Genomic DNA, 23,817 nt, shown 5'->3' on the forward strand with positions numbered 1-23,817 from the left:
ATGCATACATTTGCATCACGTAGTGATGGTAGTCACATGACAGATTCGTCTGAAAAACCTATCCCAGAACTGGCCTATTGTTATTCAACTTGTTTTCATTGGCTTTACTATTCTATTTTCTGCAGAATATTCTAACGAAAATTGTACAGTGTCCGGATACAAACAGTGTGGTAAAACTATTTTGTCAAATTCGTCAGATTTGTCGAGAGATTTGTCTTTACCGATTAATTGATATATGGGACGTCCCAAAATTATACTTAATGTGCACTTCAATGAAATAGTTGCCACTAGACGTTTAACTACGAACAAAATCAATCAACCGAAATAATAGATCAACAGTATACTATTCCCAGAAGAGAACACCATATACTTTTTTGTAAAAAGTACAAATGAATTCAAACATGTCAGTGTTGGTACTTGGATGATGCAGCCAAATAGTTTTTTTACGTGCCATCCTGAACTACTATCTCTAGTGACTGATCACTAAGGCTTGTTTTTACCAAATTCCGTAAATTCTGAAACTACTGGGCCAAATCAAACCAAACTTGGCCACAATCATCATTGGGGTATCTAGTTTAAAAAAAAATGTATGGCGTGACCCGGCCAACCAACCAAGATGGCCGCCATGGCTAAAAATAGAACATATGGGTAAAATGCAGTTTTTGGCTTATAACTCAAAAACCAAATCAATTAGAGCAAATCTGACATGGGGTTAATTGTTTATCAGGTCAAAATCTGTCTGGCCTGAAGTTTTCAGATGAATCAGACAACACGTTGTTGGGTTGCTGCCCCTGAATTAGTAGTTTTAGGGAAATTTTGCTGTTTTTGGTTATTATCTTGAATATTATTATAGATAGAGATAAACTGTAAACAGCAATAATGTTCAGCAAAGTAAGATTTACAAATAAGTCAACATGACTAAAATGGTCAGTCGATCCCTTTAGGAGTTATTGCCCTTTATAGTCATTTTTTAACCATTTTTCAAAAAATTAAGTGTTCTTTTAAAAAAAATCTTCTCCTCTGGAACTACTAGGCCAAATTAAACCAAACATGGCCACAATCATCATTTGGGTATCTAGTATAAAAAATGTGTGGCGTGACCTGACCAACCAACCAAGATGGCCGCCATGGCTAAAGATAGTACATGGGGTGAAATGTAGATATTGGCTTATATCGCTGAAACCAAAGCATTTAGAGCAAATCGGACGAGGAGTAAAATTGTTCATTAGGTCAACATCTATCTGACCTGTAATTTTCAGACAAATCTGACAACCAGTTGTTGGGTTGCTGTCCCCAAATTAGTAATTTTAAGGAAATTTTGGTTATTATCTTGAATGTTATCATAGATAGAGATAAACTGTAAACAGCAATAATGTTCAACAAAATAAGATCTACAAATAAGTCAACATGACCAAAATTGTCGATTAACCCTTTAAGGAGTTATTGCCCTTTCAGGTAATTTTTTAACAATTTTCATAAATTTTTAACAATTTTCATAAATTTTTGTAAATTTTTGTTAATTTGTTAAGAAAATATTTTTTAACTGTTATTACTGGGCCAAGTTCATTATACATATAGATAATTATAGCAACAAGAATGTTCAGTATAGAAAGAGCAACTACCACATCACCATTACTAAAACACAATTTTGTATTGAATTTATCGGAGTCCATTGTTTAATATTCAAATAGACCAAGGTGAGCGACACAGGTACTTGAGAGCCTCTAGTTTGTTATTATGAAGGCAATAAGAAGGACAATGATACGTAATAACACAAAAATAATATAACAAGGGAGGGACATCAGTATTCTTCTCACCTTTCCATTATATCAAAATCATTAGAAAAAATGTTCATCACTAAATTTTAACTTTGTTTTTCCTCCTGCTGTTTGTCAATAGAAATTCACGAGACGTGATTACTACGAATGAAGCCATTACATAAAGCAACGTGTATACATCGTGTGTCTATATTTAAATGTGTGGGAGAAAAAAACAAATTCCCGACATGACTCTTAGCTAGGTGGAGGGGACATTTATTTCCTTGTGAGTGAATATTTTGCGTTAGATATTTGTCACTGAACGGCACAGTAACAATCAAAGACATAAATCGTTTTATACAAATGTCGATCATTCAAGCAATAATTCTTGAAATCAAACAAGCGAACAACCCAAACAAATAAATCGATCAATTATTATTAAATTCATATTAAATGACATTATGCCCAATTTCATTCAACCTAAGTTCAGTCACACAAGAATGATTTTTTTATTTAGATATCAAAATATGTGGTCTTTGCTGCGCATTTTCATCTATTATTAGTAAGAAAAAATGAAAGACAATCTTTATTTCAAATCTATTGTTCCAGGATTCATTTGTCTTTTATAATTTAAACTTTTGAGATGATCCCTTAACTGAAATATCTCAACTCTAGACTCTGGACTATCATGTGTACATGTCAGATGACAACGTACATATTGTATTGAAGTAAAGAAGTAGGTTCAATAAGATCCCTTTTTTTGGCTCCAAAATATAGCAGTTTTACAAAATTGTTGAAATGTAAACTTTTAGTTATTTATTGACAGTAGAATGTTTCTGCTTCATAAATATGTGCTGTTTTTGGCAATACAATGCACATAATATCCGGTACTAGCACCATTTAGTCATGCAAAATTATTGAAATCGTCACAATTCTAACATTTTAGTTAAATTTTAGACGGTTTTCGTGAAAACGAAAGTGGCCTCATTCGTGTTCATCCTTATTATTGAAATGTTAGTTTTATTTGATGATAATACATACCTTATATAAAGGTTGAGGATGAACATGTATGCTGTCACTTCTATTTTTTTCCAAACACCATTTAAAAAGTGACGTTTTCGGCAAATTTGGTAGATTTTTCATATTTTAGCTTGAATCGGATCGTTTTTAATGACTAAATCAGTTTAAATATTTCACATTTACTAATTAATTCAAATAAAACAGACACTTAAGTATTTAAAAAGTGGTCAAAATCTTTCGTCGGGTGAACTTTACCGGACCTACTCCTTTAGTCCCCGTCTCTTTCCTCCCGAATGTGACCTACCGAATTAGACTGAGCAAGGGCTATGCTCTTTTCGTTAAAAGATGAACTGAGACATACAAATCTTTAAAGCAACTAGATCGTCTCACCTCTACGGAGCACAATATATTAGATTTTGTATGCTATTTTTATGTTTTTGCTTTTTTCAAAGCTATGTCAGTGATTGTTTATTTTCAACTTATGAGTTTGAATGTCCCTTTGGTATCTTTCGCCTCTCTTTTGTAAACATATTTTTTCTATGTCTACGTCATAACGTAATTAAACGGTAAGCATTGCGTTTAAGATTTACTATGCTTGAGAGAGAGAAAAAATGATTTGACAAAAACCCTGGTAGAAAGTATCAATGTATCAAAAAAATATGTTTGTATGTTTTAATGCCACTTTAAAGCAACATTTTTAGGCTATTTCGTGGCGGCGGATTTTTATTGGTGGCGGAAGCCGGAATGCCCGAAGAAAACCACTGACTTTCGATAGGAACAGTGACAACCCTAGTCAATTAAAGAGTCGAGTTCCCCTAAAGAGCGGGGTTCAAACTCACAACCCCAGTATTAACTGGCTAGTAATTACACTAGTTACTACTTAGACCATTCGGCTACCGAGGCCCAAGGAAATAAGAAAAACAAACGGCTAATGTTATTCTTTGTTTTTATCGCGTATAAAAGACGACAGGACTTCTTACATTTATGATACTTTTCTAATGTTGCTAATAGTATAAGCATACCAAAAACAAATGTACAAGGACAATTCACAAATATTTGTTTTGGCGAATCTTCTGATTACCAGTAAAACCCTTCAAAAATTTCCAATAACTCAAGTATTGCATCGTCAATAGCAAATCCAGTATGATCATGCCTGAAAATCAACTACGTCAGTAGTGTTTGATAATGTCAAAAGTTAACACCTTTGTATTTAAACATTGAAAGCAGATCAACAAAATTTAGAACAAATGATTTATTAGTGATGCATAAACTAGTTTACTTTATAGAATAATAACTTAAGAATAATATAGGTCAATTATTACTATTATTCCAGTCATGATGATATATGAACAATTTGTAGCACCGCAACCCCCCCCCCCCCCCCCCCCTTTGCTTTTTTTTTCCCAAAACAAATAATAACAAAAATAGTTTTTAAAGTTATGTAATTATTAGACAATTTACTATGTCAACCACGATTTTTGACTAGACATTTTTTTCTCTTTAACATATTAAAATATAAAAACACGATGATTACCGTTTCATTTGTGTCATAGAAGTTTTGTATTGGACATATTTGGAAAATAAAAACATGATATTTATAGTTTCATTTCATTTTTTTTTAGAGGAACAGGAAATTTAAATAAAAAGTATATAATGATATCAATAAGGCCCTCACATTTGCGTCATTTAAAACGACAAATGTTTAATATGTAAGGGAATGAAATCACAAATCACGACACTAAGAGCTAGGAGATATTACAGATAGTACTTATTGTACAATTTAAAAAAAAACAGAAGAACGATATTACATCCTTCATTTATCCCGGTAAGAATAGCCAATTGCAATAAAGACTGATATACGATGAGATATAGGTCATTATTGTGTTAAATGCACTTTATTATTTAGGTGTTGATATCATCCAACTGCAATTCCTCACACACGATCTGAATAATGATATACGTTTCGTGTGATGACAAACATGATGATCACGTGTATCGTATATTTTGCCAATCTGCCTTATTGGACATCAGAGCTACTTTTAGTACATTTAATATATAAATTATCATACAATCTTAATATTAATAAAAGTAAAGCTTCAATTTAACTATAAAAAAGAAGAGGTGGTTTGATTGCCCATGAGAAAACTCTGCACAAAAGACTAATATGACACCGAAATTAACATATTTAGGTCACCGTACGGCCTTTAACAATAAGAAAAAAGGCCAATATTGCATAGTCAGCTATTAAAGGCTCCTGTATTCATCACTTCTACAATGGTGACTTTTTTACGCCCTGGTCTAATAAGTGAAAGCACACCCATTAACAAATAGTGTTAGCATTTAATGTTTGTCAACCTGTATTTAAGTCTAACCATATCGTTTTCTCACTCGGGCTATATCTAAAAACACTATGTTTACTTTTTTATTTGTTTATTGGCTTCGATCATTCTTGAATTTTCTCCATATCTAGTAATATAATTGTTTTTCTCTTGATTTAAAGATCTTTCATTAATTGTCCTTTACTGACCATTTGCTGATTAAAAAGAGATATAGGTTAGTTTTCAAAAATATACACTGACATATATTAATCGAGGTGTAAACTTCATCTAGCTGCAAATTTTATAAACATATTCATGACTAATATTAATATTATGATGACCTATATTTTACTTAAGTTTGATCTCTTTTGTGAAATAAACCGACTTTCGCATCACTAATAAATCCTTTATTCTATATCTTGTCAATCTGCTTTTAACGTGTGAATACTAAGGTTTTAATTTTTTGACATTATCGTTTCGTATTTGATTTTCAGACATGATTATACTGCATTTGACATGGCTCAGTACCTCTACATCTCGTCATCGGTTGTTGTTCAATAAAAATTCTTCAATTTTTGTCTTATATTTTTGGTATTGTACTTTTTCTGGGTTTTTTTAATACATATCACGTGGCTCTGTACGTATAAATCCCGTTATTGAGCTATTGTAAAACTGTTTTGTATTCTTGTCTTTAAGTTTTGCTAATGTGATATATTTTAATGCCTTTTTATGTTTCTTGCAAACAGATTTGACGTGGCTCTGTACTTATACATCCCTTCATTGTGTTATTGTACTTTGGTAAATTTGTGTATTCTTGTCTTTAATTTTTGCTAGTATGCTTGGTCTAAATGCCATTTTGTGCTTCTTTGTTACAATTTTGTTGTTTTATAATAATTAAGATTATAACACATCGTTGACTGCTGTAACTCTATATCTGACATTTTTACTTATAATGTCTTTTTTTTATGCATAGTTGTCATTACAATGAAATTTGTTGTGACTGTCATACTGTGAGAGGTTTAGCTAGCTTTAAAACCAGGTTTATTCAACCATTTTCTAAATAAGTAAATGCCTGTTCCAAGTCAGGAATATGACAGTTGTTGTCCATTCGATTGATGTGTTCGAGCTTTTGATTTTGTCTTTTGATTAGGGACTTGAATTTTCCTAGGAATTTATTATTGTTGTGATTTTCTATTTGCAATTGACGATGCAATTTTACAGTAGTTTTGTTTTAGGTTATCCTGGTAAATGAAAGTTTTGCCAATATAAAGTATTGCACATTGTCTTTGCACATGCATTTGGTGTATGCTTAAAATGAAAGTAACATTCGAAAAATATCACAAATGTGAGAAGTCCTCCGGTCTTTTTTACGCGATAAATATGAGTGTGATGAACTCACAATTACATTAGCCTACTTTTTACTTTCATTATGTGTTTTGTTTCTTTCATCCGGAAGTTTAAAACAAAATAATTGTGTTTTTTTTTAAATCCTATAATTGTAGGAAGCTACCATTTAATTTTTATTAGGGGAAAGGGGAAATGTTAGCTCCCTTAGAGACATTGAGATTTTCACCCGGGGTTTCAGTCCAATCAGTGTTTTTCTCTCTTTCAGGCATAAAAGATGAAAATGTGCAGCAAAGACCACATCTTTTCATATTTAAAGAAAAAATGACAAGTGTAAATCAGAAAAGCAAATTCTTTTATGACAAAAATTTGGTTGAATGAATTTGTGGATAGTGTCATTTTAGATGAATTTAGCATACAATGATCAATTGATTGGTTTTGTTTGTTTGCTTGTTTGATTTAAAGAAATATTGGTTGATACATCGACATTTTTGTAAAACAATTTAAGTCTTTGCTTGTTACTGTGGTGTTCAGTGGCAAATATCTAACAAATATTCTTCACTCACTGAGGGATAAATGGTCCTCTCCTTCTAACTAAGAGTCAGGCCAGGAATTTTTAAGGCGGTGCAACATTTAAGTAATTAATATAACGCGTTTTAGTGCGTGCATTTTAGGTAAAATACTTTAAAAAAAAAAAGCTTGACTAATTTCGTAAGTTCGGACGTCTTTTATACGCGATACAGAAAATATGTTGACGAACTATGATGTACATTTAGCCGTTTTTTTCACAACTTCAGCAATATTTTGTGCCAAGACGGTACAAATATTTTCCCCTAAAATAAAGTGTTTGAATTTCATATTTTTCACTAGATCGCTTTATACCTTCCAGAATATATGATTTTTTACACTGGAAACTTTTCAATAAGAATATTGTTCCTTATTAATATGTTTTACGCATGCCTTAAGGTGTAATACCACCAAATCATGGTACGTCACATCCGGTTGCAGACGAAAGTAGGTCTAAAAAAATATTCCCTTGAATTTGACCGTTGTAGGTAATTAATCCTACATTTTATTGCAGTAAAACTATTTCTGTGTCATAAACATATGTCTTTGGTATTTCAAAACACCATTATTTTTTATTTGTATTTCTATAGAAAATTTTGTAATTTTGAGGTTACATGGTGACTAAACCTTGTACACAGATAGAATAAGGGGAGAAATTTGATTGGTTAACTTCCAATGATGGTTATTTTCTTATATGCAATGAAATGTTATGTGAAACTTTTTCTATAGAACTGGACAGGATAAAACTTTACTCATGCCAAGTATTTCTTTATTTGAAACAAAGATAAAGTCTGCACAATTTTTTGAAAAGTGCAAATTTAACAAAGACTAATAGGGGAAAATCAATGGTGGTATTACACCTTAAATGCAATGTAAAAAAACAATGTTTGACCAGTTTCGGCAGGTTGGACGTCTAGCATTCGCGATACAATGTATCAATTTACAGACTACGATGTACATTTAGCCAGTTTTTTTTCCTTTTTTTTAACTATGTTTTATGCCAGAACAACACCCACACTAATTATCATTTTTCTATCTTTAAAGCAAGTGCTCGAATTTTACATTTTGTTTTCTTTAAGGATTTACGTCTAGACACTTTTTTTTTACACATTTCAAAAATAAAAACATGATGTTTTTCATTTATGTTTATGTAATAGACATTGGTTTTTTTTGTCTCCCACACATATAAATTATAAAAACAATGTAAACAGTTTTGTTTATGTAATAGGCATTTTTTTTCTCTTAACATCGAAATATACAAACACGTTGTTTACCGTTTCCTTTATGTAAAGGCTTCATTCAATAACGCTTCTTGTGAATTTCATTGACAAACAGCAGGGGATAATAAGAATTTATAATTTATTGATAAAACATTTTTTTCTCCAGATATTTTGTAAACTATATATTGGCACAAATAGATGTAGCACTATTACAAACTTCTTAAGGCGGTACCTACAGTCCTTGGATGGTGTAAACTTCCCACTAACACCATACAACATTACACCATACACCATACACCATTACACCATACACCTTGTACCATTACACCATACACGTTTCACCTTTGCACCATACACGTTACACATTACACCATACACCATTCTCCATTCTATCTACACGATCCGAAATTACCCATAACGCAATAAAATTTCAAATATTAAGATTATTATTATTGTTTATGTTTACAATCCGAAAAATTAAAATAAAAAGGACTTCGTTTTCAACCAATGAAATGTTCTACAACGTTCATTCACACCATTCCCGATCGCACGTTACACAATCACACCATTCCTCATACACCATTACACCATTCCCCTTACACCATACACCATAGCACCATACACCTTACACCATTGCACCATATGCCATACACCATTACACCATACACGTTTTTTTGGGAAGTTTACACCATCCAAGGGCTGTAACACTTCAGTCAGATTACTCTGTAAAAATATGCTAAACGTTATAATCACGTTGTATTGTAATTTTTTATATTTTTGTCAAAGGGTTAAATAAACATTTTGTCAAAATGTTATGAAAATTAAACTAGTCAAATTAATATAAGTCAAGTTTTTCGATATCACCTAATATGAAATATTTTCTAATATGATTAATGTACCATCGTCCATCAAAAGTAAAATCACAAAAATACTGAATATCGAAGAAAATTCACAAAGGAAAGTCCCTAATTAAAATAAAATGCATTTTATGAACGCCTTCAAAATAAAATCCGAAACATTAAATATGATTAAATCGATTGTGTGGATGTCTTATCTAATGCGAGATAAAAAGGGACTTTTATCCGTGTTTTCTTTATTTTTACAATGGTGTTTTTTTCTTTTGTCCTAGTTAAATAAGTCAAAGCACGCCTATACATTGTTCAAAAATTTTGCAAGTGTTGGCATTTTATATGTATCAAACTGGATTTAAGTCTAGACATTTCTTTTTCTCGCACATTCGAAATCTAAAAATAGGTGTTTACCTTTAGTTTGTTAAATGGCATCAATCATTCTTGACTTTTGACGTAACTTTCAAATATTAATGGCCTGGGGGAAAGGGAAAGTTACTATTTAGTATTGGAAGTTTTTCTTCTAATAGAAAGATCTTGTAATTATTGTCCTTTCCCGATCATCTACCGACCATAAAATATTTATCTGTTCGTAGGAATGGTCGTCCTATCTCGTGCTGTAATGATGATAAATAAAGAGGGACGAACAAGAAATCTAAATTAAAATTATAGTTCAATCAATAAGGTTAAATATATAGATTTAAAAGAAATGATCAAAGCGAAAAGTATCAATTTTTATTCATGCTTTAGCACAGAACGTAAAGCCAATTACGACTGCTGTGCAAAGAAATTTAGGTCGGTTTTCTGGGATATTCACTGACACGTATTAACTGAGGTGGTAATTTGATACATCTGCATTTTTTTTATATATTAAATAAACCGACTAAAGTATCAACAATTAATCGTGTATTCTATATTCTGTCAATCTGTTTGTGATGTGTAAATACAGAGTTGTTAATTTTTGACACTATCAAAATATTTTTGTCGTATCTGACTTTCAGACATATTTATAATGCGTTTGTAAATCTGCATTTAGACATAATTTTTGGCTTTTTAAAACATTGCGCATGTGACTATCAGGCATGCTCAAAGTGCATTTGTTATTGACGATGTAATTTAAGAGTAATTGTTTTAGGTTTTACTGGTTAACGAAAAATTTGCCTATAGATAATTATCCATTGTCCTTGCAAATGCATTTCAAGTACGCTTTTAATGTAAGTAACATAAGGAGGTAAAACAAATGTTAGAAGTCCTGCGGTCTTTCATACGCGATCAATATTATTATGATGAACTAGAATTACATTAGCCGTTTTTTTTTTCTAACTGCCATCATGTGTTGTTTGCTTACATGAAGTTTACAACATAAACCCTTCAATTGTTTTTTTCAAATTCTTCAAATGTTAGACATTGATATTTTCACGCAGGGTTTACGTCTAGACATCTTTTCCTCTCTCAAGCATTTCAAATCTGAAACGCAATGTTTACTGGTTTATTCACGTGATGCCATAGACATATTAGAAAGATGTTAACATCAGACAGGCGAATGATACCAAAGGGACGGTCAAACTCATAAATTGAAAACAAACTTACAACGACATTGCTCAAAAAGAAAGAAAAAGAAACAATAGTTCATACAAAAAAGCATAGCAACGTTTTGTGATCTCGTGTGCCCTGGAAAAATAGATTCTGCTACACATGTTGCACCTGTCGAGTTAATACAAATTTTAAGAAAAAGTACAAACCCGATGATAAGTATAAATCGGTAAGTCACATTCAAAAAAAGGGGGACGGGATCAAAGTGACGATAACGCGCCATCCTCTTACAACAAACAAGTGGCAGTCGAGGGTTTATAGTTACTGTTAAGATATTACATAAAGATTAAAACATAAACTTTAGCTTCCGCTTTACAAGCAGAACCAAATGCAATGAAAGTCCTAACTATGTATTGGCTTCCGAAGCTCCACAAAACACCTTACACATATAGATTTATTTCGTCTTCAAGCCATTGTTCCACAACTAAATTGTCTATTCTTCTTACCAGTAAACTTGGTACTATAAAAAAAAGATAATAAATTGTTCAAATAAGGCTTTCGAAAAAAGTGAAATTAATTACTTTTGGAGTGTCAAGTACTCGTTGGAAGTACTTGATAAATTGCATGCTTATATTGGTGATTTTGAATCTGTTCAAAACTTTGATTTTTCTACCCTGTATACCACATTGCCTCACATTCTCATTAAGAACAAATTCATCCACCTAATTAAATGGGCATACAAAAAGTCAGAATGTGAATAAATATGTTCAAACTCTTTTAGGTCATTTTGTAGTAGCAATAAACAAAAAAAACTATGTCAATTGGACATGCTTTGATACTATATATGCCCTTGAATTTTTACTAGATAACATTTATGTTCGCTTTGGAGATTCCATATATCGTCAGGTTATCGGAATTCTAATGGGGACTAACTGTGCACCACTTATTGTGGACCTGTTTTTGTATTGCTATGAGTTACAATTTAGGACAAAAATCAGCAAAGACCCATCGAAACAACATCTGATAAACAAATTTAATAATACTTTTAGATATTTGGATGACATTTTGGCTGTCAATAATGACGACTTCATAATGTATACTAAAGATATTTTTCCTATTGAACTTACTTTAAATAAAGCTAATACTAAAAATGACCACTGTGACTTCCTCGATCTTAATATCTATATAATAAACGGGAAGCAGAATACAAAAAGTTATGATAAAAGAATCCTATCGTCAATTATCCATTTTTAGATGGTGAGGCTCCCTGGTCACCATCTTATGGTGTTTATAATTCTAGACGTATTAGCTTTTAGCTAGAGAAATTTATGTATAACTGAAAAATTATTACACCAGGGTTTTCGATGTCACAAACTGGTCAAAACATTAACTTAATCTTATCACCGGTATAAAGAAATAATGCGTAAATATAACTCAACATGCAGACATCTTGTACGTTCAGGTATTACACATCTAATTTTTTTTTTGTAATATTCTTAACAAAGCACAAAAATGTCAGTATTTACCTCAAAAGCTTACAAAACCTTTAAACAGACTTATTAAGAAGGAATAAAGTTACGATACTGTTGTCAGGTCATTAAAGATTGCATATTTCGGCTTTAATATTGATCCACTATAGGGTCTTTGCATCGGAGCTAAACACATTTTTTTTTTAAAACACTTGTCGGAGTGACACGGGTTATGTTCTTTTCATATATATATATAATGATAGTATGATAATAAACCCCTAACGGGAGGGATTGTACCTGATATTCATATGATGAATTCAAAATCTTCCAATCAGTTTAATTGAGGTCTGGAGCTGGCGTATCAGTTAACTGCTAGTAGTCTGTTGTTATTTATGTATTATTGTCATTTTATTTACTTTCTTTTGTTACATCTTTTGACATCGGACTCGGACTTCTCTTTAACTGAATTTTAATGTGCATATTGTTATGCGTTTACTTTTTTCAACATTGGCTAGAGGTATGTGAAGATCTCATAAACATGTTTAACCCCGCCGCAATTTTAAGCCTGTCCCAAGTCAGAAGCCTATGGCCTTTGTTAGTCTTGGATTAATTTTAATTTTAGTTTCTTGTGTATAATTCGGAGTTTAGTTTGACGTCCGTTATCACTGTACTAGTATACATATTTTTTAGGAGCCAGCTGAAGGACACCTACGGGTGAAGGAATTCCCGCTACATTGAAGACCGATTGGTGGCCTTCGGCTGTTGTCTGCTCTATGATCGGGTTATTATCGCTTTGAAACATTCCCCATTTCCTTTCATAATTTTATTGACTAATTTCGAAAGTTATGACGTCTTTAATACGCTATACGATAAATATGTTTTCGAACTATGATGTACATTCAGCCGTTTTTTTCTAACTTTAGCAATGGTTTGTGCCAAGCCCGCACAAATATTTTCCCCTAAAATGTGTTCAAATTTCATATTTTTCACCAAGATATAACAGTATTCTGTAACGATTATCCATAAAAAAAAAATCGATGTTTACCATTCTGTTTATATAATATTCATATGTTTTATATCTTCCACATATCAAAATATACACACACGTTGTTTACTGTTTTCTTTATGTAATGGCCTGTGCTGTTCAATGAAAAATATCTTACGCACATTCTTCACTGGCAGAAAGATAAATGGTCGCCTCCTCCTCGCTGGGAGCCAGACCTGGAACCAGTTTCTCGATTAAGAATTCAATGAAAGAGTTTATAGAAACAAGTGAAAAGTTGGGCCTTAATCCCTTCAATAACAGGTTTTCGGGTCAATGCAACATATGCTTTTGCATCAAATTAATTATTCAAAGGGGAATATGCAAAGATTGTTTACTCCTCTAGATCTCTTTTCCCTTTCAAAATAGATACTTTTATTTTTTTATTGGACAAGATTCATGACAGTGCCATATTCAAATGAAACATGGATTTGAACCTGCTGCAAGTTAAACATATTCACGACTCTAACAATGATAACATAAAGGCCTGTATTTAACTTAAGATAAGTGGCATATATGAATATGTCAACATAACCATCTTTGTAAATCCATTATCTAATGATATGTCACTCTGATCTGATAAAATTTTGAAACGAAAAACAATTTGTCAAAAAACGTAATCTTTTATGAAGCGATTCAATATTTAAGTTATAATTCTTTGTGGTTTTTCGAGTACACTGGAAATTTCAATATGCATAGTGTTCCATCGTCCTTTTAAATACTTATTGTATGCATGCATTGGCCAATTTCAGATGTTCGAATGTCTTTAATATACGAGATAATATATTTACGAAATAAGATAAACATTAAGGCGTTAATTCCTAACGTTAGCAATTTTTTTGTGCCAAGACAAAATCAAAGCAAATATTTTTTTCCAAAAATAAAGCAAGTGAAATAAAAAAAAAAAAAAAAAAATATCCGGGATTTACGTCTAGACATTTTTTTCTTTCACACATTATAAATACTAAAAATAATAGATCCAAGATGTTTACCATTCTGTTTATGTAAAAGGCATTTCTTTTGTCTCCCATACATTTAAATACAGAAACAAGATGTTTACAATTTGCTTTATGTAATGACTTCATTCATCGTCACATTCTTCATGAATTTAATTGATAAATAGCAGGGGAAAAGAGAAAGGTAAAAGTTAGTGATTAAACATATGATTTTGATATAATTGATAAGTAGCGAAGAATTCTATCATCATCTTTATGATATATTATTCCTTAGTTTCAAACATTTTTGTCCTTTTTCCGGTATAATAACAAAAAGGGGAACAAATAGGACAGTTTTAAACAAAAAATCTTTTTCAATGAATAAGGTGCTCGATCCTTACGTTTGCCGTGAATAACAGAATCTAAAATCTGTTGTTTAAAGTCTATAAAGTAAAGAAAAAAACATTTGGAGCTAATAGGTAGTAGATCATATATTGATTGAGATGGTACGTGTTGTATGAATTGAAAAGCAATTAAACTACGATGTTATTAAATGTGCATCCTTTATATTGCACATTATGAAAAGTCCATGACTAATGATGAATGCTGAGATATAGGTCAGTTTCCTGGTAATTGCACTGACATACATTTACTCAGGTGTTGATTCATCCAGGTGCGAATTCTTCACACATGACTTGAATGATAATGTGATAAAGACCTACATTCTACATACTGTATATTCCTAATATATAACAACTAAACTAAACCAACCCTTATAAACTCTTATATTTTGACATTCTGACTTGATTCAAATTTGAATGTCTGAAGTCCGTTCTTTCAACATAAGTCAAGAATTACATCATTTAGTCCTGAGTTTTCTGTAGTATTATATGTACTGTTGATTGTATTTTTTTCTATTTGATTGCCACTGGTTGCTCACTTGCTATCTTCATCTTTATTTCTAACATTTACTCAATAGATTCATTCAAAGTAATATGCAGATCCAGCCCTTGTGTACAAATTTGTTTATTAAATGTTTAAGAGTCTCGTTTCGTCGTACTTAAAATTCCTAAACAAGTTATTATAATTATATTCCTGAATTTAAATTCAGATGTTATGGTATGAGCGTTACTTAAGATCAATTGAGAAAAGTGTTACGAGCTTACTAGTTTATAAAGTAAGATTTTAATCACTTACTGTTCTTATGGTATCCTCTTTTTGCAAGTTATATGATCCCATTTCAATAAACATATAACTAAACCTCATTATAGTCACCAAACCCATGAGATCACTTAGTCTATCGAAATTAGACAAACAAAATAATGTTATTTTTTTTGTTTTCTTCTTGTTAGCCCTCTGTTCGAAATCTGTCCCAATGACTAATAGAACTAATCGCAGAGAGGGGCTGAGCAGAATATTCGCGTTAAAAAATCGAATATTGGTTAGAACATAAACACACTTGAAAAATGCGTTCTTTCTGAAAAGCAGGAATATAATGTTCATATTGCACTTTTTGCATTATTTAATAAAGTTAATTGAAGTTTTCAAGATGTTAAAAATTAAAAAAAAGTATCTGAAAAATGCTAAAACTTTGCAAGGGCTAAATTAGAGCGCAATTTAGTTCCAGCATTTTTTTCTTTACTTGATTACATAGTTCAAGCCACCGTTTTTCAATACCAAGAGAACTTATCTTATATTAGATAGACTTTTATTTGTTTATTTCCTGTAATATATATCAGTAAGTGGAAATTTCACGTTGATTCGCGCAACCTTAGTATACGGATGATTCAAGCGCGTGTATAACAAGCAAATAAATGAGGAAATCTGACGAACTTCGAAAATGCAAGATGAGGTGCTTCGACAGTGCAGTCCTCTCTTGCTAAGCATGCATCATCCGCTATGCACATTACCATATAATCCAAATGTATTACTCGAGCGAAGGACATAATCGGTAAAGTTAAAGATCATTCAACTATACTGGATCTTAAACCGGCAAAAAATGTCGTTAGTCAGTTGATAGAATTAATGTAACGATCCTAAAGAGAGCCTAACAAAACTTTAAGAATGTACACCTCTTAGTAGCCAAAAATTTCTAGAATTAAACTCTGTTTCTTAACGTGATGTTTGGGTTGGTATGACAATAAATACATTTAGCGTATTTACTGTCTTCTAATTGGCTAAAATAATTAGCTTTATTTTCAATGTTATCAATTTTTATGGCAACACGCTTCGCGGATTATTCAATGTGAAGAGTCAAAAATTAATTTTACGGCTCAATAAATTCAAAATAAACAACAGCCATTCATTAAATAAACAAATAATTGGTGAAGAAAATATCATATGGTGGTGCACTTCTTTTTATTGTACTTTATGGATCAGCCCTTTTAAAGTACCCTATGTTAATGATTTTTCCATTTTTTATCTATTTTTACCTATTTTGGGGTTATTATCATGAAAAAAAAATCATAGTTCCTCCATCTTACTTTTTCTCATACTTTCAACAAAGATGAAGTGGACCAATCTGAATAAATAGAACTTAAACACAGTTATACGTAGGTGTAAATATAAGTTTTATCATAATTATGTTGATGCTTTTTGGTGTCAAATTTACCATGATGTCAATTTTGTAAATTTGTGATTTTTCTCAGTTTTAAGAACAACATGCATATTGTTTCAACTTTTTTGCTATAAATGATTGAGAAAATACATATCTAAGAAGTTTGAAAAGAAAAAAAATATATGGGATGTACATATTCTGGTAAAATCATTTCTTGTACATTTCACCTATTTTCTCAAAATTTTTGCTAAAAAGACTGACTTATTTGGTCGTAGAGTTTGAAAATTTGATTACTCAAAAACTTTCTATTGGAAATATACAATTTTTTAACAGAGTTAAGTTTGATTATTACACATTAAAAAATTCATTGATATTTTCCACGTGTACCACATGTTTAGGAAATAATTCCAAAACGAGATTTTAACGAGACCCAAACGTCAGAAGAATACATTCTTAAACTCATTATTCGAAAATTAAATAAAAACGTCATGACCAAAATACAAAAATTTCCAAAAGACAAATAATAGATTACAAAACACAAGATGGACAACTAAAGTCTAAGCCACAATAAAACCAGTAAACACCTGGAATGAATGTCCCGGAAACAGTACAAACATCCGAAGGTCAACAATAATGCTTAACTGTTTGCAAAGGTTGTATTTCGATTTTTCTCTCATTTTCGAAGGTCTTAGTCGTTTAGATCGTTTCAACTTATTTGCCATGACCTTTATAGTCTACATTGTTTTTAACTATATGCCAAGGTTTAATCGTCTAGACTTTAAACCATAGTTCATTGTTATTGTTAATTTTTTAGTTGCAAACTGATAATATGTTGTCGAGGTACGACAAACTATAAAAAAATTTTTTTTACTAATGATCAGCATGCTAAACTGTAAACAAAGAAAAAAAAAATACAAAAATAGAACGAAGGACAAAGTATAATTGGAACATAAACACACAAGCAACACGAATATATAGAATAAGTCAACTTGAATTTCAAAGTGTTCCTAAATAAGACAACAAAGAAAACTTATAATACAAACATAATAATTGGGTACAGGTGATTACAACAAAAAGATAGAATTACGCATATCATAATGTTTGTCAACAACTATATGATGGATCAGCTCTGCATATCTTCGTTTATATATAACCCTAATCCATTCCTCATGTCTTATAACCGTTGCTGTTTGCTCCTCTACTTTTTGATTTTTTGCCAGATTTTCAAAATCCTCTGGTTTTATCCATGTATTAACATAAAAAAAAATTGCCCACTAACCCCTACTTTTCATTTCATATTTTTATTACATATTATTTAAAAAGCCATATTTCAAAATCTTACTTTTATTTTTTTATTGGACATGATTCATGACAGGCACTAGCCTTTTTCTGTCCTAGTGCCATTTTCAAATGAAACATGGATTTGAACCTGCTGCAAGTTAAACATAATCCCGACTCTAACAATGATAACATAAAGACCTGTATTTAACTTAAGATAAGCGGCACATATGAATATGCCAAACATAACCAACTTGATAAATCCATTATTGAATATAATTGTCACTCTGATCTGATAAAACTTTGAAACGAAAAACAATTTGTCAAAAAACGTAATCTTTTATGAAGCGATTCAACATTTAAGTTATAATTCTTTGTGTTTTTTCGAGTACACTGGACATTTTCAATATGAATAGTGTTCTATCGTCCTTTTAAATACTCATTAAGACGTTAATTCCTAACGTTAGCAATGTTTTTGTGCCAAGACAAAATCAACACAAATATTTTTTTCCAAAAATAAAGCAAGTGATAATTTTTTTTATCCGAGATTTACGTCTAGACATTTTTTTTCTTTCACACATTATAAATACTAGAAATAATAGATCCAAGATATTTACCATTCTGTTTATGTAATAGGCATTTCTTTTGTATCCCACACATTTGAATACAGAAACAAGATGTTTACAATTTGCTTTATGTAATAACTCCATTCATTGTAACATTCTTCATGAATTTAATTGACAAATAGCAGGGGAAAAGAGAAAGGTTAAAGTTAGTGATTAAACATTTGATTTTGATATGATTGATAAGTTGAGAAGAATTCTATTGTCATCTATATGATATATTATTCCTTGGTTTCACAGATTTTTGTCCTTTTTCCCCGGTATAATAACAAAAAAGGGAACAAATAGGACATTTTTAAACAAAAAATATTTTTCAATCAATAAGGTGCTCGACCCTTACGTTTGCCGTCAATAACAGAATCTAAAATCTGTTGTTTAAAGTCTATAAAGTAAAGAAAAAAAACATTTGAAGCTAATAGTTAGAAGATCATATATTGATTGAGATGGTACGTGTTGTATGCATTGAAAAGCAATTAAACTACGATAGTATTAAATGTGCATCCTTCATTTTGCATATTATGAAAAGTCCTTAACTAATGATAAATGCTGAGATATAGGTCAGTTTCCTGGTAAATGCACTGACATAGATTTACTCAGGTGTTGATTCATCCAGGTGCGAATTCTTCACACATGACTTGAATGATAATATGATAGACCTACATTCTACATACTGTATATTCCTAATATAAAGCAACTTAACTAAACCATTCCTTATAAACTCTTTATCTTATATTTTGACACTCTGACTTGATTCAAATTTGAATGTCTGAAGTCCGTACTTTCAACACAAGTCAGGCATTACATTATTTAGTCCTGAGTATTCTGTAGTATTATATTACTCAATTTATTTCACTTGACTGGGCGGAGTTTAACCGGTTCGCTCATAATAAACCAGTCCATCTATAGTTAGGGGTTTAAGGATAAACTCAAAAATGAAGTGTGCAGTCATTGTTTTGTAAATTCCTTTGGGGACACTGATAGGTGATTAGAAATCAGTAATAATTATAACGGTAATCATCCTTATCACACACATCTTCACATAGACTGTCCTTATGCAAATTAAAACGTAAGCTCCGCCCGATCAGTTGAAATAACATTGGTAATACGTACTGTTGATTGTATTCTTTTCTATTTGTTTGCCACTGGTTGCTCACTTGCTATCTTCATCTTTATTTCTAACATTTACTCAATAGATTCAAAGTAATATGCAGATCCGACCCTTGTGTACAAATTTGTTTATTAAATGTTTAAGTGTCTCGTTTCGTCGTACTTAAAATTCCAAAACAAGATATTATAATTATATTCCTGAATAAAAAATGCAGATGTTATGGTATGAGCGTTACTTAAGATCAATTGAGAAAAGTGTTACGAGCTTACTAGTTTATAAAGTAAGATTTTAATCACTTACTGTTCTTATGGTATCCTCTTTTTGCAAGTTATATGATCTATCCCATTTCAATAAACATATAACTTAACCTCATTATAGTCACCAAACCCATGAGATCACTTAGTCTATCGAAATTAGACAAACAAAATAATGTTATTTTTTTTGTTTTCTTCTTGTTAGCCCTCTGTTCGAAATCTGTCCCAATGACTAATAGAACTAATCGCAGAGAGGGGCTGAGCAGAATATTCGCGTTAAAAAATCGAATATTGGTTAGAACATAAACACACTTGAAAAATGCGTTCTTTCTGAAAAGCAGGAATATAATGTTCATATTGCACTTTTTGCATTATTTAATAAAGTTAATTGAAGTTTTCAAGATGTTAAAAATTAAAAAAAAGTATCTGAAAAATGCTTAAACTTTGCAAGGGCTAAATTGGAGCGCAATTTAGTTCCAGCATTTTTTTCTTTACTTGATTACATAGTTCAAGCCACCGTTTTTTAATACCAAGAGAACTTATCTTATATGAGATAGACTTTTATTTGTTTTATTTCCTGTAATATATATCAGTAAGTGGAAATTTCACGTTGATTCGCGCAACCTTAGTATACGGATGATTCAAGCGCGTGTATAACAAGCAAATAAATGAGGAAATCTGACGAACTTCGAAAATGCAAGATGAGGTGCTTCGACAGTGCAGTCCTCTCTTGCTAAGCATGCATCATCCGCTATGTACATTAACTTATAATCCAAATGTATTACTCGAGCGAAGGACATAATCCGTAAAATTACAGATTATTCAACTATACTGGATTTTAAACCGGCAAAAAATGTCGTTAGTCAGTTGATAGAATTAATTTAACGATCCAAAAGAGAGCCCAACAAAACTTTAAGATTGTACACCTCTGAGAAGTCAAAAATTTCTAGAATTAAACTCTGTTTCTTAACCTGATGTTTGGGTTGATATGACAATAAATAAATTTAGTGTATTAACTGTCTTCTGATTGGCTAAAATAATTAGCTTTATTTTCAATGTTATCAATTTTTATGGCAACACGCTTCGCGGATTATTCAATGTGAAGAGTCAAAAATTAATTTTACGGTTCAATAAATTCAAAATAAACAACAGCCATTCATTAAATAAACAAATAATTGGTGAAGAAAATATCATATGGTGGTGCACTTCTTTTTATTGTACTTTATGGATCAGCCCTTTTAAAGTACCCTATGTTAATGATTTTTCCATTTTTATCTATTTTTACCTATTTTGGGGTTATTATCATGAAAAAAAAATCATAGTTCCTCCATCTTACTTTTTCTCATACTTTCAACAAAGATGAAGTGGACCAATCTGAATACATTTAACTTAAACACAGTTATACGTAGGTGTAAATATAAGTTTTAGCATAATTTTGTTGATGCTTTTTGGTGTCAAATTTACCATGATGTCAATTTTGTAAATTTGTGATTTTTCTCAGTTTTAAGAACAAAATGCATATTGTTTCAACTTTTTTGCTATAAATGATTGAGAAAATACATATCTAAGAAGTTTGAAAAGAAAAAAAATATATGGGATGTACATATTCTGGTAAAATCATTTCTTGTACATTTCACTTATTTTCTTAAAAATTTTGCTAAAAAGACTGACTTATTTGGTCGTAGAATTTGAAAATTTGATTACTCAAAAACTTCCTATTGGAAATATACAATTTTTTAACAGAGTTAAGTTTGATTATAACACATTAAAAAATTCATTGATATTTTCCACTTGTACCACATGTTTAGGAAATAATTCCAAAACGAGATTTTAACGAGACCCAAACGTCAGAAGAATACATTCTTAAACTCATTATTCGAAAATTAAATAAAAACGTTATGACCAAAATACAAAAATTTCCAAAAGACAAATAATAGATTACAAAACACAACTTGTACAACTTAATTCTAAGCTACAATAAAACCAGTAAACACCAGGATTGAACGTCCGGGAAACAGTACAAACATCCGAAGGTCAACAATAATGCTTAACTGTTTGCAAAGGTTGTATTTCGATTTTTCTCTCATTTTCGAAGGTCTTAGTCGTTTAGATCGTTTCAACTTATTTGCCATGACCTTTATAGTCTACATTGTTTTTAATCATATGCCAAGGTTTAATCGTCTAGACTTTAAGCCATAGTTCATTGTTATTGTTAATTTTTTATTTGCAAACTGCTAATATGTTAGTCGAGGTACGACAAACTGTAAAAAAAAAGAGTTTACTAATGATCAGCATGCTAAACTGTTAACAAGAAAAAAAAATTACAAAAATAGAACGAAGGACAAATATATAGTCGGAACATAAACAAACAAGCAACACGAATATATAGAATAAGTCAACTTGAATTTCAAAGTGTTCCAAATATGACAACAAAGTAAACTTATAATACAAACATAATAATTGGGTACAGGTGATTACAACAAAAAGATAAAATTACGCATATCATAATGTTTGTCAACAACTATATGATTGATCAGCTCTGCATATCTTCGTTTATATATATAACCCTAATCCACTCCTCGTGTCTTATAACCGTTGCTTTTTAAGGATGTTTGCTCCTATACTTTTTGATTTTTTTGCCAGATTTTCAAAATCCTCTGGTTTTATCCATATATTAACATTAAAACAAAATTGCCCACTAACCCCTATTTTTTTTCATATTTTTATTACATATTATTTAAAAAACCATATTTCAAAATCTTATGAAATCCTTGTTATTTTTTCACAGATTTTTATAACAAAAAAGGTGACAATGATAAGTGAGAAAAAAATATAGATAGAATTATTTCCCGCCAAATCTTGAACGGGTTATATCTCATAAACAAGCACACGGACCCTCTATTTTTATCTGCTTTTTCAGTTTCTTTATGTATATACTTTCAATTCAGTAAAGTTTTTTAAAAAGCTTATTACTTCAAACAGAGTAGCTAACATCGTGAATTGGTTTTTATGTTTTTTTTTATGTCAACATATGTAGTGGGTATACGTCGTTAATGTACGCCAAAGCGTTACTTTATACACTAAACATTTCAATGATTGATGATCATTGATGAAAATCAATCAAAGTTTTGGGAGAATATTATCCAACTATAAGTTGTTATTGTCTTTGAAGTAGCTTTTAGATTTACAAGTATTTTATATCTGTATTTGGTTTCTAATGTCTGTATGCTAGTTTCATTGTCAACTAATTATAGTTTGTTCTCATGCTTGGCTATTACACCGCTTACTCGGCTTTCTAGACGATTGAGCGCTCGCAAACAAGTTTTACACACATAATGCATGCGTATGGTCCATTTCAGAAGTTAAGTAGTTGACGTTGTTGACTGTTTGTTGTTTATGGTTTTGTCTTTTGAATCAAACGGGTTTTTTTTATGGTTTAATATTTTGTTATGTCGGGGCCTTTTCTAGTAAGGTATACGACATAGTCGATGGATGCAATTTTTTGCATAAAGCAACTAAACACATACATCATGTTGTGAATAGATATATATAATTGAGAAAGGAAATGGGGAATGTGTCAAAGCGATAGCAACCCGACCATAGAGCAGACAACAGCCGTAAGCCACCTATGGGTCTTCAATGTAGCGAGAAACTACCGCACCCATAAGCGTCCTTCAGCTAGCCCCTTAAAAATATGTATACTAGTACATGTACAGTGATGATGCATGCCATTTTTTTCATGATTCGGTTATATGGTTCTTACTGTTAGTATCTTCGATATTTTTTGTCAAATTTATTTACAATTTTATAAACTGTGAACGATTTAGAGTTAAACATAATAAAGAGTGCATTTCTTTCTCTTACACAAACTATACAAACGGTATGTCTAATTATCATGTATTGTTTACATGCTGTTTTATATACGTTTACTCACTTCTCCTAAT

Source organism: Mytilus trossulus, chromosome 2 (genome assembly GCF_036588685.1).
Source record: "Mytilus trossulus isolate FHL-02 chromosome 2, PNRI_Mtr1.1.1.hap1, whole genome shotgun sequence".
In the NCBI taxonomy this organism is placed as follows: domain Eukaryota; kingdom Metazoa; phylum Mollusca; class Bivalvia; order Mytilida; family Mytilidae; genus Mytilus; species Mytilus trossulus.